General features: G+C 43.5%; 1 protein-coding gene and 1 pseudogene across 1 annotated transcript in view; one reads left to right on the forward strand and one right to left on the reverse strand.

Moving 5' to 3' along the window:
• Positions 1 to 362: 362 nt before the first annotated feature.
• On the reverse strand, positions 363 to 19751 carry LOC143100879 (sterile alpha motif domain-containing protein 9-like; annotated as a pseudogene).
• LOC143100881 (zinc-binding protein A33-like) overlaps positions 14268 to 19867 on the forward strand; it is a 102162-nt gene continuing 96562 nt past the window's right edge. Inside the window, exon 1 of the mRNA XM_076264445.1 lies at positions 14268 to 14425. The gene's annotated coding sequence lies outside the window, so the exon portion shown is untranslated. The remainder of the gene's footprint in view (positions 14426 to 19867) is intronic.

Genomic DNA, 19867 nt, shown 5'->3' on the forward strand with positions numbered 1-19867 from the left:
ACGTTTCAGCATTTTTGTATGTCTTCTCAATTTCCTCAAGCTTTTTTTGGAAGAGTTTCTGTTCTTGATCCGATAGTTTATTCCCAATGAAGACAGTGTCCACTGTTGCCTCATGCTGACCCCAGAATTCAGTTCTCATGCAATTGAGTATGATAACTTGGAGACTGGTGGCCATCTTTGGGCATGCTTTTTCAATGCTCTGCTGCAGACTGTAGACACTATCCCTTTCTTCAAAGTCATCGATCATTAGTAACACAGGGAGCCTGGTAGACTGTTCTGTTGTTTGATATGTCAGCAGCTGCATCACCTGTTTGGCAACATCATCAGGATCTGCTGCTCTGTCCTTCAGAACAACACACCGGAGGTTCTTCATCTGTGTCCATAGAACGTGCATTGCCAGTGTGGTACCACCACAACCTGCGAGATGCAGTATGTTGAAGAGAACACAAGGTCTTGTCAAGGAGCATAACTCTGGAATGATGGTGTCAATTATGTAATCAAATTTGTCGCTTAATGAATGGTGTAGATCCAGGTTCCTCAGAAAAATAGAAGTTCCACCATGACACCTTTCCTCCTTTGTAGAAATTTTCCTGGATTGCCAGCTTATCTTCATTACCCCCTTCACATTGGTTGACACAAAGAATATCTAGGGAGTCCAAACAGCCCTCCATTTTCTTTGTTAGCTGAACTTTGCTGACTCCACCACAAGGCAAAAATCTGCTTGAGCGACGGTTGTCAGACCACAGACTGAGAACAGTGCCATTGATCTCTGCAAAGCTGAGCTCAGAAATGCAGCGGTTTGAAATGGTATCTCCATAGCGAGCTTCAATCAGGTCCTTCCATGAGATGAAGGACCGATAATTTTCACATATGCACAGGATTTGGTCAAGTCCTCTGAGCTCCTGTCGGAATGTATTGAAGGTCTCAAGCAAAGGGTCCTTGCTATCAATTACATCGGACAGCAGCAGAAATATAACTAAGAATCTCTTAGGAGGTAGGACTTCACCTCGGCACAAGAAGGAAATTACATTTCGAACTGCGGCTCCCTTTTCGGTTGACCAGGAATTAATGTCCGAAGGTTCCTCGCCATTGATGTCACCATTGCAGAATATCCAGCTGTTGATCCTGGTCAATTTCAATTTGCTTGCAATATCCTCCACTGATCCAGTTATTTTATACTGTGCTGGAGAATGAACATTTGTGTTTCGATCTTCAAAAAACTTCTTTAAACCTTTTTCTGATGACTCTGGATCAAAGTCTAAGACTGCTGTCAGGTTCATGTCTAGAAGAAAACTTAAGGAATCAAGTTGGACTGGATGTGATTTGTTAGTTACTAGTATGTACCTTTCAAAATGGGATTTATCCAAAGAATGTGACCCACCAGTAATCATTTCACATAATTTGGAACCCTGGATGCTATTTCTAACAATAGCAAGGCACTTTTCCTCAGCTTCCTTCCTTTCCAATGACAGTTTTGATATATTTTTCTCGTATCTGTTGAACTCCTCCAGAGGTTTCGACTGAGTGTTTTGCCTCAGAAGGTCTCTGCTGCTGCTGCTGTCTCGGATGTAGAAGGATTTGAATTCTTTTGTATCTTCCTTAGCTTCTCTGCTCTTATTTTTTCTTGACTTTCGTGAGTCTACACTGTAGACATGGTAGAAGTTCTCTTCACAGACTGAAAATGTTGGTTCTATGTCAACTTCCATGACATATTTCTCTGAAGATGTCGTATCAGATTGAAGCACTTCGAGGTGACTTAATACACTTCTTTGCTGCCGCCACATGTTTATGTTCAAAACGGCCCTCAATTGTGTCATGTAATGCTTTGCCAAAAGACTCTTTGTCTTCAACAGTAAATCCTAGAATCTGACCATGCTTAAAATCTGGCAAGTCCCCTACGCCAAAGTGAATGGTGCCATTAGTGCGACTGTTCATACAAGCTGCTGCAAAACGAATGACTTCATCAGTGAATTTCTTCATTTTGTCTACTTTTTCTGTGCTCCCTGTATTGATGTATGCTTTAAATTCATGACATGGCTCAATCAAATTTAATTCCCCTGACTCTGGTATGTCGAGACAGCTATTAATCCTGTATCTGTAAGCTTCATGGAATCGACTGAAAGGGTAAGGCTTACATGGACCCCCTGATTGAACTCCTGGATCATTTAACATCTCAGCTTTCATTTGCACAAGTTTGTCTCTCTTATCAGTGATCAGTTTAGCTGGACCCAATGGAATAGCTGCTCCTATCAAATCAGTTTTGTCTAAAAGTAGAAGACTTTCTCCATTAATTTTCTGTTGGTACATTATGTTAGCACATTCTTCATCTACATTTTTCAGCTCCAGAGTCCACTTTCTGACATGTTCTGTAGACCAGATCTTGATCTCTGCAGGATGTTGTCCAGAAAGCAGATCTTTCATCTGTCCTTCATCACCCTGAAACAATATAGATGTCAAGATGTTCAGTATTAGTAAAGTATAGTAGTAGTAAAGTATTCAATAAAGATATGAGAACTATCTTGGGGCTGTGGCTGGGGCTGTGGCTGTTTTTATTATTATTACCATTATTATTATTATTATTATTATTATTATTATTATTATTATTATTATTTTATTCATACAATTAAAGGCATCCAAGGCAGTTTAATTTATGTATTATTTATGTATTTATTTATTTACTGGTCTACATTTGCAGAGTATTTGTATTTTATTTTATGGAGGAGAGCATAGTTACAAGACGGCCATAGACGGATAGACAATTAATGATATAATAATAATAAGCTTTACTTGTATAGCACCTTTCATACACAGAATGCAGCTCAAAGTTCTTTTCAGTTGGAGCATGTAACACAATAATAGAGAAGAGTCAGTCATTATCAGTCATTCTCCCTATTGGAAGTTACCATCAAAATGATTTTTAAGCGGTCATATTAAGGTCATAAAGTTGCATAAGATGCCTTTAAAGCCCATAGTTTGATCCCATAGTTCAACCAGTGTCACCAATGCCAATTCCGTATAAAACTCTCAAATACTTATCTTATTGGTCTTTTGGATGTTGGCAAGGTCTTAAGACTCAATATATTAAATTTCCATAAAGTTCTGTACTTGCCCAGTATCTAGAATATGCATCATTGGTACAGGTTAATGCCCAATGATCCAGTAGGGTAAATCTTGTTCAGTAATTTGGAAAAAAGGGAGGAAACAAAGTCATATCTCAGAAATGTGTGACTGAAAACTTTTGAGGCCCACTATCCACTATCTAACATTTTCTAAAACATTGCACGCAAAATAAAAAACCTTTCAAGGGAGCTATATGGGGTGCGGAGACATGGGGGTCTGGAAAAGATTCATTGACTTACGACTTCTAGCAGGGGCATAACTAGCAGTGATATCAAACTTAAATTTGTGCATTAAACTCTTCCCAGATCGTTTCAGAAGTGCAGCAATCTTGTAAACGCATCAGATTAGACCGTTAGTTTATAGGAGAGATGCTAACGGTCTAATCTGATTCAATGAGCTGGAGCTGGAGCTAAAAGTGCTATCAGACTCAGAGAACGGCTGGATGAACTAGGGAAAGGTAAAACTCAATTGTTTAACTCAAGGGGAGGTGGAAAATGAGTGTAATTCCCCAAATGGTGGAATATCCCTTTAATAAACATGACAGGGAACAGGTGAGACAATGATTACGCTAATAAGCAGATTCAGGTGAGGGGTGGAAGGAAACAAGGAGCCAAAACACATGGCTATATAAACAGATTAGCATATGGTATAAGTAAACAATTGTCCATAGGAAGCTATGCAGGAAAAAAACAATCACCCATATGAAAACCATGTTTGATACCTTAATTGATATACCTTAGTTGATATAGTTTAAGTCAAGGAACACAATATTTTGAGTGTGTACTAATGAAAACATTTCCGGTGCTATGATTGTTTTTGTGGTAGACTTTGTCATACATGGGGAATATGCGCTTGAAAAATGAAGTTTTTTTTTTTTCATGTTTGATGCTCTATAAATGACATACTTTCATTTATTTTAGACATGCAACCTATTTGGCAAGGAAGTACTAAAACAGTAGTATTATATAAATAAATTCAAAACTTCTGATGGGATTCATTGGGAAGATATTGTGGTCAAAACATAGGCTACATCCATTTTTCATAAAAGCAAATTTTCAGCAAGTCATGGCTTGACAAATATTCAACTGTAGGGCAATTATTTCAGAAGTTGAAGACAACTAACAGTGTAGAATACTCCCTGAAAATTTCAAGAATCTAGCATGAATTCAAAAGTAATGGAAGAGATTGAACTTAGATTCCTGATTGGCTAGCCAAACCTGAGCATCGCCATTGGCTATTCAACAGGAAGTGCCAGAAAAGTCTCAAAAGTATCCGTATATTTTCAGAAAATACTTGTGCGAGCGGCAGAGATTCGTAATGGCAGAATAGTTTGTAATTCAAAGACAAGCAACTGTGGAAGGTTTAGTACCTGTGGAATATATTTGTAAGTGAAGGACATATAGTTGGGTCATCTATAGCAGTCCCGTGACCGTGGAGAGCCAAGGTTCGTTTCTCACTAGATTTGTCATCTATAAAGGTTAAAGAAAAAAATTAGCCGGGGTGCCCCTCACAAAAACGTGGGGGAATTTTGTGAGAGCCCTATATCCAAAATGGCTGCTGTAAGCCAATGCTGGAAATTAAGTTGGAAATGGTTTTGTCCACAGTTCTGTTTTGTCCACAGTTCTGTTTTATCCATTAGCGGACGTTCACTTTATTTCAATATGCCAACGCAAATTCTGTTGATGTTTGTTTTTGTGTTTGTACAAGAACAAGGGCCGCTGTAATGTAGCCTGTAGGCCTATCAGAGACAGTACTTAATTAGATTTAATTTCAGTCGCAATAATGTGTTTGGATGTTCTCGCACAACTTGTGGATTACCGCAACCTGAAAATGCAGTTGCATCGTTGATGAATTGGTGAATAAACTCAGGGGAGCGAACTTCTCATGTGTGAGTAAGAGGTTTCTTTTTGTGATTGATTAGTATCAATGATTGCATTTGTTTCACTCAAGTAGTAGTGGAAACTATTTGCAGAGACTTGCGAACCTGGTGAGAACCTGTTGTGGGTACGCTAGCCTACAGTACGTCTGACTTGTGTAGGCTACTCTGCAGCAGCCTAGTTCTGTGATTGTGACAGGCATGGTTTTTGTGGGTAGACGTTGTTTATGGACTGTAAGGCATCTGAGTTTTATTTGTTTATGTAAGCTAACATAAAATAACCTGCTGTTCGCTTTAAGTAAATAAATGCACGGATGTGCCGCTTGTAGCAAGATTTTAGGGTTAATGCTATGCTAGTTACAGTATGTGCTTGTTATGTTATGCTATGCTAGTACTGTATCGCAGCTTCTACCATGATAATACGTTGCAGAACAACTGAGTATGGGTGTAAAAATCAGTGTAGTCTCAGGCGATCAGTGTAGTCCCCTAGCCTACCCCCTCTGCAAAACCTATCAAGAGTGTGTTAGTTGGTTAACTGCTGTTTATTGGGCGTTCCAGTGTTTCGGCTCCGATGTCCCTCAGCGACCGCATTGCAACCTTCAACGTCTCGCTTTAATGACAGCATTTGGCACGTAGGATTGGACGTTATCTGTTATTTTGGATGAGATGTCCCAGTTTAATTTCCTGGCAGCAGACACTCTCCATGTGTGCCATGTCAGTGGACATAGGGACACAACCCCCACATAAGCACCACCGATTGTTTTCTGTGCGCTCAGATACACCTCTCTCTCTCCATCATCTATTTCTCCTCCATAGTCAGGCTCTGGGGGCACTAAAACTCCCACTGCTCTTACTGGCTCAAAAGCATAGGCAATTGGATGCCTGTCCTCATTGGTGGGTCTATCCCATTCGTCCATATCCATTTTGTTGAGGCAGTAAGCTAACTGAGCCTATGACAGCCGCTATGTAAACTGCATAGAATGTTGTACCAACCATTCTTGTGATGTCATCATTTTCTGAAAACAAAGATGGTGGCACACAGCTGAAATTAATGCAACTTGTTTGTGCTTTATTCTGAATAACGGGTCATATTTCTGACTTAATTTGTATTTAAGGTATATTTAAATATTTAACTAGTGCTTTAGACATCTGTTTTATTTGACTGCTTCATTTCCACTTTAAGGCGGGCTTAACAGGATAACGACAGTCCTGCGACGGTGAACAACAAGGAAGGTGGCTATGGCGAACGAAGATCGGTTGTTTGAATCGGCATTGGCGTCAACTTTGGAGGAGTTGGACTTTTCTTTGAAAGTTGAGCAACACAATGCACTTAAGTCATTCGAAGAAGGATGTATTTGCCGTTTTGCCGACCGGATACGGATATGGTCGTAGCGCTGGCCTATTGCATGCCTAGGCAGTTTGAAAGACAATTCTCTGCCCGCCCCTTGGATTAAGCGAGGTTAATGGTTCGATTCACATTTCAATGATATAGAATGGCCCGCCAGGCTAGATTTGACCTATTTCTGACCTTCAAATTCAGGATGGCCGCCAATTTTTGGCTCTTTAAATGTCGATTTTTCAAAAAGTTGAGAGTTGTAATATTAGGCTCAAATGGAAGCTCTGCTCAAACTGAGTTCAGTTATGGGCAGCAAAATTACAACATACACATAGGTCATCAGATGTCTGTCATTTTATTATTATTTATTTATTATGATTTCTTTATTGAATTAACTAAAAACACTCTCCATCTGAATCTGTTGAATCTCCACACTGACTCCTGTCATCATCACTGCTACTCTCATCTGAGCTTTCATGAGATGTGAGCTGCTGAGGCAAGGGGGTGTGACGCCCTGGTCGACACTTTCCGTTCACTAGATCCCAGCCGTGACCAATGGGAGGAGGATGCTCTTGCAGGTTGTAATGGAGCTAGAAATATGTACGGTAGTCTGTCATCGTCACTGCTACTCTCATCTGAGCTTTCATTAGGTGTGAGCTGCTGGGGCAAGGGGGTGTGACGCACTGGTCGACACTTTCCGTTCACTAGATCCCAGCCGTGACCAATGGGAGGAGGATGCTCTTGCAGGTTGTAATGGAGCTGGAAATATGTAAGGTAGTTTGTCCTTTCCATATTAAGATTCAAAGAGTCCTCATCAGATGGAACATGGATTGTACACTTATTCAGCAGGCCAGGCCAGAGTTTCCAAATGGCACAAACTGAAGAATAAGAGTACAATCCGTCTCCCACCTGATAATGACTGAGTCACACCTCATGACTGCAGTTATGATAAGAGGAGTCTCTCCGAGAGTGAGATAGATTCCTGACAGGTAGCCGTCCAACCACATGCTCATTGGACCCTACCTATGAGCCTACTTCAGTCCATCAGCCTGACTATCACACCAGCTCTCACACGTGATCAATGCTTCGCTAACCTCTGGCACGTTTCCAACAGCATTCAAAGCGGCCCGGGTAACACTGTTACTTAAGAAAACTTCTCTCAACCCTGCTCAAGTTGAGAACTACCGTCCTGCTTTACTCCTACCTTTCCTATCCAAAGGTATCGAACAAGTAGTCTTCAAACAGGTCTCTGAATTCCTCTCACAGAACAACCTTCTGGAACTAAATCAATCTCGGTTCAAGAGAAACGGCTCTGCTGTCTGTAATCGAAGCCTTAAAGGAAGCCAAGCCGACCACTCTGTCATCAGAACTCATTCTACTTGACTTAACGGCTGCCTTTGACACTGTTAATCACCGCATCCTTCTCTCTATACTCTCTAACATGGGAATCTCCAGTTCTGCTCTGTCCTGGTTTGAATCCTACCTCACAGGATGCTCGTTTAACGTATCATGGCTTGGACAGCTGTCCGCACCTCACTATCTCACCACAGGGGTCCCCCAGGGCTCAGAGCTGGGTCCTCTTCTCTTTGCTATCTACACCACCTCTTTGGGACAGATTATCCGTTCGCATGGCTTCCCATACCACTGCTATGCAGACGACACACAGCTCTATATGTCCTTTCCACCTAATGACCCCTTGGTCTCGGCATGGATCTTGGATTGCCTCTCAGACATATCTACATGGATGAAGGCAAACTACCTCCAGCTAAACCTCTCAAAGACTGAAATGCTGGTCCTCCCAGCTAAACCATGGCATCAACATCAAATTTGACTCCCTGTCTGTTACACCTACCAGGGCTGCAAGAAATGTAGGAGTCGTTCTCGACAACCAACTAGCCGTTTCGCACTCTACAACATACAGAAAATCAAGACTTACTTGACTCAAGATGCTACCCAACTCCTGGTACAAGCAATAGTCATCTCACGACTCGACTACTGTAACGCCCTCCTGACAGGTCTCCCAGCCTGCACAGTGAAACCCCTTCAGATGATCCAGAACGCGGTGGCGCGCCTGGTCTACAAACAACCCAAAAGGGCACGTTACCCCGCTGCTCATCCAGCTACACTGGCTACCTATGGCCGCCCACATCAAATTCGTCTCTAATGCTTGCCTACAAAGTAGTCTCCGGTTCTGCTTCCACCTACTTGAATGCCCTCATATAGGCATATGCTACCTCCTGACCGTTGCGCTCCTCAGACTTACGACGTCTAGCTCTGCCACCGGTACAATCAGGTCAATCCAAACTTTTTTCATTTGTTGTTCCTTGTTGGTGGAACGCACTACCAGTTCCTACTAGAGCAGGGACATCCCTCTCCATCTTTAAAAAACTCCTGAAGACCCAGCTCTTCAGAGAATATCTCCTCTCGTAACACTACTTACAACTAGCTAATTCTAGCACTTACCACTGGACTAGAACTGACATTTGACTGTATAAAAACAGCACTCACTGATGCACTTTTTCTTATTGTGCTCTACCTTTTTACATTCTTTTCAATCGTTCTAGTATTGTTGAGAGAATTGTTCTAAAGCTTTAAACTGTTTACCATGTTATAAGGCGCTTTGGCTAAAAAAGCGTCTGCCAAATGTAATGTAATGCAATGTAATGAGTCAGTGTGGAGATTCAACAGATTCAGATGGAGTCTTTTTAGTTAATTCAAATAAATAATTAGTTTGAGCAGAGATTCCATTTGCCATACAGCTCTATGACTATTTTGAAAAATGTACATTTAAAGAGCCAAAAATTGGCGGCCATCTTGAATTTGAAGGTCAGAAATAGGTCAAATCAATAAATCTACATCATTTTTTTATTTTTTGACCCAAATAGTCTCAGAAACCATGTATTATGCAGCACTGTGGGCAAAACCAATAAAAAGTTAATTTCCAGCTTGGCTGACGGCAGCCATTTTGGATATAGGGCTCTCACAAAATGTCTCCACATTTTTGTGAGGGGCACCCCAGCTAATTTTTTTCTTTAACCTTTATAGATGACAAATCTAGTGAGAAATGAACCTTCGCTCTCCACGGTCACGGAACTGCTATAGATGACTGTGACGGCCGGACCAGCCGCCGCACAGAGCAACAAAGAGTTACCGTGACCGGTGGTGAGAGGCCGGCAGCGAATACGTCTGGCTGGACTTCCGGATTCTGCTTCTGCGCAAAGGGCTTCCTGTGGCAACCATGTCGCGTTAAGAGTCCTCCGGAAGGGACTATCTCAAGGAAACGTCATGGGGAAAGAGGAAGATTAATTTGGTCTTCTAAATTAAGTTTATCTGTTAACTATATTGTTTAAGATTATTTCCATTCAAGAAATATTATTTACTTACCTTTATGATTATGTTGAACTGGCCATAGTTGTTATGTTTGTTGTTTTCTAAATATCAATTAGTTGTAGTCATCCCTTCTGTGTCTTGTTAGTCTAGCCGGCCGGCATATATGTTCCCCTGTCATCCCATTTAGTTAGGTCAGTCTTTTGTGTTCAGTTTGCTCACATGCTCTGAGTTATGTTCTGTTTGTCTGACCTCATAGGCCTATTATGTTATGTTAAGTTATCATTTTGGATATGATTTATCATATCTGTTTTGTTTTGAAAAAAAAAGGACAAAAAAAATAAATGTTTCATTTTTTGAAACTGAAAAACCTGCGTCTCCTTAAGCCAGCCTGCTCGATCCCTCACATTTGGTGGCAGTGGTGGGATCGCCAGTAGGGGGCGCAGATTTGCAATTTTTTTTTCCCATACTTTTTCCTCAATCCTCATAATTTTTTTCTGAGTCTAACCACCTCCAAGGATGCAACGTGGCGGCAGAGGGCGTGGCACCCATCGTGAAACACCCATGAGGGCTTCGGATGATGGCAGTGTAGAAGATGGGGATGCCAAGAATCCAGGTGAACCATCTCTCGGGGATCTGGCCGGCATGCTGCGCCAACACATGGTGGCTCAGGAGGAACGGGAAGCTCAACGCACCCAAGAGATGGTGGATCGAGACCGACGGTTCGAAGTCCTCCAACAACAATTTGGTCTATTGCGGCAGGATGTGGCAGGGCAACAGCCTCCGGCACCACGAGGGGGACCCCGAGGTGCGGCAGCACTGCTGGGCGGAGAGGACTACGACCTGGTAGGCAACTCGGATCCCAGTGGACCACCATCACGAGGTCCCCAACCAGGTGGGCACCGCTACTCTGAGCCCAGAATGGAGAAATTGTCCGACTCCGATGATGTGGAACATTTCCTGATCACTTTTGAAAGAGTGGCGGCTGCTTGCCAATGGCGGAGGGCAGATTGGACGCTGCATCTTGTTCCCTTATTGACTGGAAAGGCTAGGAGCGCTTATGTCCATATGAATGGGGACGAGGCCCTGGAGTACGACCGTGTTAAAGCCGCTATTTTGAGGAAGTACAACATCAATCCTGAAACATATCGCCAGAAGTTTCGATCCCTTGACATTGAGTCAGAGGAGAGTCCGAAAGAACTTTATGTAAGACTTAAGGAGCTATATGGCAAATGGATCCAACCGAGAGGTAAAACAGTAAATGCAATTAATGAACTAATCATTCTTGAGCAATACTTGCGTATGCTGTCCCCTGAGCTACAGGTCTGGGTCAAGGAGCACAATCCAGAATCAGGCGCTGAGGCAGCAGAGCTGGCGGATGTCTTCGTGGCCGCAAGGAGGAAGAACCAGCCATGGGGGTACAACGCCTGGAGGACCTCCAGAGAGCCCTTAAAGTCTCAACCCCAGCAAACCCGGCGGTATCCCCAGGGGTCTGGTAAGCCTTCCTCGCAGGAAGCATCTGCCTCCACAATAAACCAGGTTAGCAGAGTACCTGTCTGTTTTCAGTGTGGGGAGAAGGGCCATACAAAGCCGATGTGTCATAGAAGAGCACCAAAGGTTAATCAAGTGTGCCATGTCCCTAGACCCCAGAACGAGTCCATTCAGATGGTTCAACAGATGCCTCATATGATTGTTGTGCAGGTGAACAACAAGGATTTTCAAGCACTTATTGATTACGGAAGTGACCAAACCTTGGTGCACCAGCAATGCACTCCATATGATGTCATTCAATTTACTAATCAAATTCCAGTGCGGTGTGTGCATGGAGACGAGAAACTAATCCCGACTGCTAATATATATCTCCAAGTACAGGAACAGACCTACCACATGACTGTGGGAGTTGCAGCCAACCTCCCTTTCCCCGTGGTACTGGGCCGAGATCTGCCAGGACTGCCGGACCTGCTGCAGCGGAGGCAGACGTGCCATGTTGCGATGACCAGGTCCCAATCTAAGAAGGGTGAGGAGTCTCCTCCGTGGGTGAATGCATTGCCTTTTTATGAGGCGGACTTAGAGAATCTACCCGGGAAGTCTCGGAAGCCACGCAGTCAGAAAAGGCAAGAGAGGTTCCAGCACACAGTCAGCCAGCAGTCTTCTGAATCTCCTCCTGAACCGCCATTAGAATTTAAACTGCCTGTGGATATAGTTAAAATGCAGAATGACGACCCAAGCTTAGCGAGCTATGTGCGGAACGCTAAGAAACAGAAGGGAGAGTCCAGACCGGGGGGGGATTCTAGGGAGAAGTATTTCCTGAAGGAAGGTGTTCTCTACCGTCAGTGTGGGCCAGCTACACAGTTGGTGGTTCCTCAGGGAGCTAGAGAAACTGTTCTTACCCTGGGTCATTCCATTCCCTGGGCTGGACACTTAGGAAAGCACAAGACGGCTGCACATGTTAAGCGTCACTTCTTCTGGCCAGGGATAGGGGATGCTATTGCCCAGTTCTGCAGGAGTTGCCCTCAATGCCAGCAGGCTCCTGTGAAAGGTCCATCTAAAGCTCCTCTGCAGCCTCTGCCCATCATCAGTGTCCCGTTCCAAAGGCTTGGGATGGACGTGGTGGGGCCGCTGGAGAAGAGCAAATCAGGTAACCGCTTTATGCTTGTTATTACTGATTATGCTACGAAGTATCCGGAAGTTTTTCCCCTGAAATCTGTGAAGGCAAGATACGTGGCCATGTGCTTAGTGCAATTGTTCTCCAGGGTGGGCTTTCCTTGTGAGATACTTACAGACCAAGGCACAAACTTCATGTCCACCCTGTTGAAGGACGTCTACCATCTGCTGGGTATTAAGAGCCTTCGTACAACTCCATATCACCCCCAGACGGATGGGTTGACCGAGAGGTTTAATCAAACTATTAAACACATGCTCAGAAAATTTGTCAACGAGACTGGTTCAGACTGGGATCAATGGCTGCCGTACCTTCTGTTCGCGTACCGTGAGGTGCCACAGTCCTCTACGGGCTTCTCCCCCTTTGAGTTGCTTTATGGCAGAGAGGTGAGGGGGCCTCTGACACTGCTCAGGGAACTCTGGGAGGGGGGGCAAGGGGATGAAGAGCCTGTTGATGTTGTGTCTTACGTCTTACAGATGAGGGAGAGGCTGGAGAAGATGAGTGATCTGGCCCAGGCACACATGGCAGAAGCTCAACAGCAGCAGAAAACTTGGTATGACCAGTCAGCTCGGCAGCGGAGTTTCAGCCCTGGACAAAAAGTCCTGGTGATGCTACCTAGCCAAGAAAGCAAGTTGTTGGTGAAGTGGCAGGGGCCGTTCGAGGTGAAGAAGAGACTCGGGCCTACTACCTATGAGGTCGCAACTCCGGGGCGAGGCCGATCCACCAAGGTGCTACATGTTAATCTCCTCAAAGAGTGGATCTCAAGACCTGAAGGGAAGGAGGTGATGCTGATTAGGAAGATCGATGAAGAGGAGGAAATGGATGAGCACTACCTACCTGTTTCTGCTCCAGTGCTCCTGGACCTAGAACATCTGTCCGAGGAACAGCAGTCCCAGGTGAGAGCTTTATGCAACCCTCTCCTCTTCTCAGAGAATCCGGGCCGAGTCAACCTTGTTGAGCATAAGATTTCATTGAAGCCTGACGCTGTGGTGAGGCGCATGAGTTACAGGATACCTGAGCGCCTTCTGGAGCCCTTGAAGAAGGAAGTGGACCTCATGCTGTCATCTGGAATCATCGAACGCTCACAGATGATTCACAGCGCCACCTGGGGGGAGCACATGGAACATCTGAAGGAAGTCCTGGATCGTCTCCAATCTGCAGGCCTAACCATCAACGCTTCCAAATGTGCGCTTGCACGGGCCGAAACGGAATACCTGGGGTTCACCATTGGTAATGGCATTGTTAAACCTCAGCTTCAGAAAGTGCATGCAATTGAAAACTGTCCTCTGCCCCAGACCAGGAAACAGCTGAGATCCTTCGTTGGTATGGCAGGATTCTATCAGAGGTTCATACCACACTTCTCTGCAAGGGCAGCCCTTCTCACAGACAGAGTTGGATCAAGATGTCCTAGCAGAATCCAGTGGTCAAAGGAGGCCATTGCAGCTTTCCATGATCTCCGTCAGGCGCTAAGTAAGAGCTCTGTCTTGCGCGGTCCCGACTTTGATCAACCTTTTGTCCTGCAGACCGATGCATCCGATAGAGGTCTTGGAGCTGTCCTTCTACAGGGACCACCTGAAGACCGACGTCCTGTGGCCTATATCAGCAGGAAGCTGGTACCCAGGGAGGTACGATATTCCACAGTGGAGAAAGAGGCACTAGCTATTAAGTGGGCTTTGGATTCCTTGAAGTATTATCTTCTGGGGAGGGAGTTCGTCCTAGAAACTGACCATCGAGCGCTCCAGTGGCTGGCACGAATGAAAGACACCAATGGGCGCATCACGAGATGGTACCTTGGCCTGCAGCCCTACCGGTTCACTGTTGCCCACATCCTGGGGAAGTCTAATGCCACAGCTGACTTCCTGTCTCGCTCCCATGGCGAGTCTTCCGAAGGGGGGGGAGTATGTGACGGCCGGACCAGCCGCCGCACAGAGCAACAAAGAGTTACCGTGACCGGTGGTGAGAGGCCGGCAGCGAATACGTCTGGCTGGACTTCCGGATTCTGCTTCTGCGCAAAGGGCTTCCTGTGGCAACCATGTCGCGTTAAGAGTCCTCCGGAAGGGACTATCTCAAGGAAACGTCATGGGGAAAGAGGAAGATTAATTTGGTCTTCTAAATTAAGTTTATCTGTTAACTATATTGTTTAAGATTATTTCCATTCAAGAAATATTATTTACTTACCTTTATGATTATGTTGAACTGGCCATAGTTGTTATGTTTGTTGTTTTCTAAATATCAATTAGTTGTAGTCATCCCTTCTGTGTCTTGTTAGTCTAGCCGGCCGGCATATATGTTCCCCTGTCATCCCATTTAGTTAGGTCAGTCTTTTGTGTTCAGTTTGCTCACATGCTCTGAGTTATGTTCTGTTTGTCTGACCTCATAGGCCTATTATGTTATGTTAAGTTATCATTTTGGATATGATTTATCATATCTGTTTTGTTTTGAAAAAAAAAGGACAAAAAAAATAAATGTTTCATTTTTTGAAACTGAAAAACCTGCGTCTCCTTAAGCCAGCCTGCTCGATCCCTCACAATGACCCAACTAATATGAATAATATTTTTTTGTTAAACCACAAATTAGTTTTTCAGTTACACATCTTGATGCACACACACACACACAATACATATGAGACACTTCTCATCCCTAAGGTGCTGCAAAAGGCACTTGCAGAAAAGATTTGTAACTGTAGGACAACTTTTTGTGCGTAGAATATTGATTTGTAATTGTAGAATATGTTTGTAATGGTAAAATATTTTTAACTGTAGGATGATTTGTAGCTGTAAAACCGATCCGTACCTGTAGAATAGATTTGTAAGTGTAGGGCATATTTGTAATTTTGACAATTACTTGTACAGATCATTTTTACAGTTACAAAAAATTTCTACAGTTTCAAAATGTGATACACACGTACAAAACTTTTGAGTTTAATATTCTTCCATAGATTTGCACCTGTTTATTGCAGCCGCTTTCATTCATTTACTGAACGTGCGCTGTGCTCTAATGGAAACCTTATTGCGTAGCCAAGTAGAGTTATTTTCTAATTATGCATGACTTGCTTTTTATTAAATTCATAGGCTGGAATGCCTCGCTGCAACAATTGTGTTTAAATGTAGTACTGCTTCATCCTCTGGCAAGTTCAAAAGGGGGCGGCTAGCGACAGGTAGCTTGAGAGCGACGTGTTAAGGACCATGGTGTAGCACAACGACTTTTCATTGGCAACAGTAGGCTATTAAACCAACCAACAATATAAAATATGTTGTTCAGGTTTCTGGGCATTGAGCTGGAGGACGACCTGACATGGCGCGCCAACACCAAGGAGCTACTGAAGAAGGCGCAGCAGAGACTGTACTTCCTGAGAACTCTCAGGAAGAGCGGTCTACCCCAGAATCTGCTTCTCGCCTTCTATCACTGCTCCATAGAGAATGTGCTCACGTATGGACTGTGTGTTTGGTACGGTAGCTGCACATCCTCAGAGAGACAAACCGTTTAAAAAATAGTTTCTATCCGAAGGCAATCATGGCTCTTAACTCTTCAAATTTGAAATAGTCTGTTCTTGGCCCCTAACCCACTGTGCAAATTCTATTGTGGAGTAATGCTCTTTTTACCAGTGAAATCTTTACAGAACCATTTCTGTTCATAACCAGTGCAATATGTATGTTCATATTCGTTTTATATTTTTATATATGTGTATTTTTTAAACTATTTGGGGGCCAAGCAGCGAAGCTGCGAAGGCACCCATTGAGTTACTAGCTTTTCCTATTATTACACTTCTGCCATTGGAGTCTATGGCAGCCCATAGAACGCCTGGCTAAAAAGTTCAGATTTTTTGGCAGAAAGTTTCGGGACACTCCACTGACCACTCACACTCATTTACGGACCTCTAAACCCAGCCATCTAGCGCCACCAACAGGTCAAAATCTGGCCGAAAATTGAACCGCTGGGTCTAAAGTTATGACATTTGGCACACTGATTCAGCACTGTCCCATGATGACTCTCACCAATTTACAGAACTCTATGCCCAACACTCTAGCGCCACCAATGGGTCGAACCTGGATTGCATTCACGCATGTGACCATTGAACGGTGCGTCCGATTTTCACATATCAGGCACCGTTGGAATCCCTGGACCGACCTAATTTCAATGAACCCTATTACGTCACTTTCCGCCATATTGGACCTCCGTCATATTGGATTTAGTCCAAACTCTACAAAAAGTTTCAGCGGTCAGAAATTTCATCCGATTTTCATGGAACTTGGCGGAGATGATCTTCTTCCCGAGCCGCACAAAAGATACTTGTCAGATTTTTCAATTTCATTTTTGTTTGCCCGTGACAGCCAATCAAATATGGCGATGAAGCTGCCAAACAGGAAGTGGACTAACATCTCTGTGGCATTTTGAGCTAACATAACAAAACTCGGTACCATTAGTCAGGACACTGTCCCAATCTCTCACAGCAATTTTTATGCATACATTGAATACTCTAGCGCCACCACCAGTTTAATGCTGGACATGCGTTCATGCGCGTATTCCTTGACTCTTTTGTCTGATTTTCACAATTGAGGTAGCGTCTGAATCCCTGGACCATCCCGAGTTCATCGACTCCTATCCCGTCACTTTCTGCAATATTGGACCTCCGACATATTGGATTTAGTCCAAACTCTACGAAAAGTTTCAGCGGTTACAAATTTCATCCGATTTTCACAGAACTTGGCGGAGATGATCTTCTGCCCGAGCCGCAAAAACGATACTTGTCAGATTTTTCAATTTCATTTTTGTTTGCCTGTAACAGCCAATCAAATATGGTGATGAAGCCGCCAAACAGGAAGTGGACTAACATCTCCGTGACGCTTTGAGTTAACATAACAAAACTCGATACCATTAGTCAGGACACTGTCCCAATCACTCACAGCAATTTTTATGCATATACATTGAACACTCTAGCGCCACCACCAGTTCAATGCTGGACATGCGTTCATGCGCGTGATCCTTGACTCTTTTGTCTGATTTTCACAATTGAGGTAGCGTCTTAATCCTTGGAACATCCCAAGTTCATCGACCCCTATCCCGTCACTTTCCGCCATATTGGACCTCCGCCATGTTGGATTTAGTCCAAACTCTACGAAAAGTTTCAGCGGTTACAAATTTCTTCCGATTTTCTCAGAACTTGGCGGAGATGATCTTCAGACCGAGCCGCACAAACGATACTTGTCAGATTTTTTAATTTTAAGTTTATTTGCCCGTGACAGCAAATCACACATGGCGACGATGCCGCCTAACAGGAAGTGGGCTAACATCTCGGCTACGCTTTAATGTATGAAGTCCAAACTTGGTACAGGGACTTGGTATCTGATTGTGAGGACGCACTAGGAAATTGGCATCATTTGGCCTCTATAGGGGGCGCTGCAATACAGGAAGTGAGCTTGTATCTCAGCAATGCTTTGATGTACGAAGTCCAAACTTGGTATAGAGACTTGGTACCTGATTGTGGGGATGCACTAGGAAATTGGCGTCATTTGGCCTCTACAGGGGGCGCTGCAATACAGGAAGTGAGCTTGTATCTCAGCAACGCTTTGATGTATGAAGTCCAAACTTGGTACAGGGACTTGGTATCTGATTGTGAGGACACAGTAGGAAATTGGCATCATTTGGCCTCTATAGGGGGCGCTGTAATACAGGAAGTGGGCTCATATCTCAGCAACGCTTCGTTGTATGAAGTCCAAACTTGATACATGGACATATTAGCTGATTGTGAGGATATGCAAGGAAAGTGGTCTCATTTGGCCTCTAGGGGTGTTGCAATAAAGAAAGTGAGCTCACATCTCAGCAACACTTTGGTGTATGAAGTCCAAACTTGGTAGACGGATATGGGAGCTGATTGTAAGAACGCACAAGGACATTGGTGTAATTTGGCCTCTAGTTGTGCTTTAACAAAGTAAATTAGCTTATTTCTCAGCCGTTCTTTATCCAATTGCCATCAAACTTGCTGTGAGTGCTTGCTCATCCCATGGCAACGCCATTCCTGCTATAGCGCACTGCTTGGCCCCCGCATTGCTGCTTGCAGCTATATTTATTATTGTTCTTATGCATACCTCATGAGTTGACAGCACAAATCTTGTTGTACCTTTGCAAAAAAGTGTCAATGACAATAAAGACTATCTATCTATCTTATCTATCTATCTATCTATCTATCTATATTAAGAAGAGCTCTTTTATTTAATTGAGTTAAATCGAGGCCCGGCTATAAATAGAATCCCGGCCATAGTTTGAGGAATAACGGTATTACTTATATTTAATGTCATTAGTCTACATTGTATTGGTGATGTGTAAGTCTAGTTGAGTGCCTGTCACATTAAGACTCAAATAATCTCCCATAGAGATGTATGGGGTTAGTTCATGATGCCAATATGGCTGTTGTATACACATATCCCCCCTTCTGTGTGTTATGATCTCGCAGCTGGAGTGAGGTTAGTGTTGTGAGGCCATGCACAAGCGCAGTCTGCCTGAAATTGCTACCCGATAAGTGCAAGATGGCCACTGAGTGGAGGGACTTGCCTAAAAGAACTTGATTATGTGAATGCAATATTGCAATTCAATGTTTTCTATGTCATTAGTTAAAATAAAGACTCAAAAACCTAACAACTCAAAGAATATCTATTTTGGATCCTAAGAGATAAGTCTCTCCCAATGATCATTTCTATGATTTTGGTAAGTACTACAAATGACAAGCAGACATGATCTGTGGTGAAAAGTTACCTAGAAGGAGCTATCTTGTGCAGCCCGTTGCGACAGTATGTTCTAAAAACAGCAGAACCACTGCGTAGGATTTGGTTCGGTTGGTCGAATAAGGGTTGGCAGAATCTCCACCCCATCAGAAATTAGGAATTCAGCCAAATCCAAAACCAAACCTTAGATTTGGTGCGCCCCTAAAAATCAAAGTTACCAGTTCCCTCTAACCATTGAAAACGTACTACTCGTTCCACATTTTACCTGTTCAGAGGGGGTCACCTTATTCACCCTAAGCGTGTGATTAGGAGTGAGCGATGGACTTCCCATCGTTGTGTGTGTGTGTGTGGTTGTGCAAGTGTTATGGGGTGTTCCCAAAACAGCACTGATATTATCATCACTTCCTGAAAGATCCCTGATCTCGTGACAATATGTTGTCGAAGAAGTATTGGAACATTATTAGGAAATATTCATATAATAGCCGAAATACCTCTGCTTTATTATGATCAGCCATCCTTGAACCCTGTCAGTGAAGCTCATTTGGGGGTTATTTAGACTGATGAAGAAGAAGCAACATGTTAAAATATGTTCCAGAGATACACTACAACACTACAACTTTGGTTTCTAAAAAATGGTTATGACCTAATATATTCCAAACTTTAGTCACATAAACCTTGCATAATTTATTGGGCAACACCGTTTTTCATTAACCCATCTCTACTCACCAAGCCACTTCCTGTAGTTCAATATGTCTACATAAGACTCCTGCCAGGAAGAAAGGGGGGGGAAAAAGGTTGTGTCGTGATCACAAAGATGAGGGCTATCC

The sequence above is a fragment of the Alosa pseudoharengus genome, unplaced genomic scaffold (genome assembly GCF_046254945.1).
Source record: "Alosa pseudoharengus isolate Yale_2024_CS ecotype anadromous, Long Island Sound unplaced genomic scaffold, YU_APseudo_1.1 YU_APseudo_1.1_scf_3, whole genome shotgun sequence".
NCBI classification, from domain to species: Eukaryota; Metazoa; Chordata; class Actinopteri; order Clupeiformes; family Clupeidae; genus Alosa; species Alosa pseudoharengus.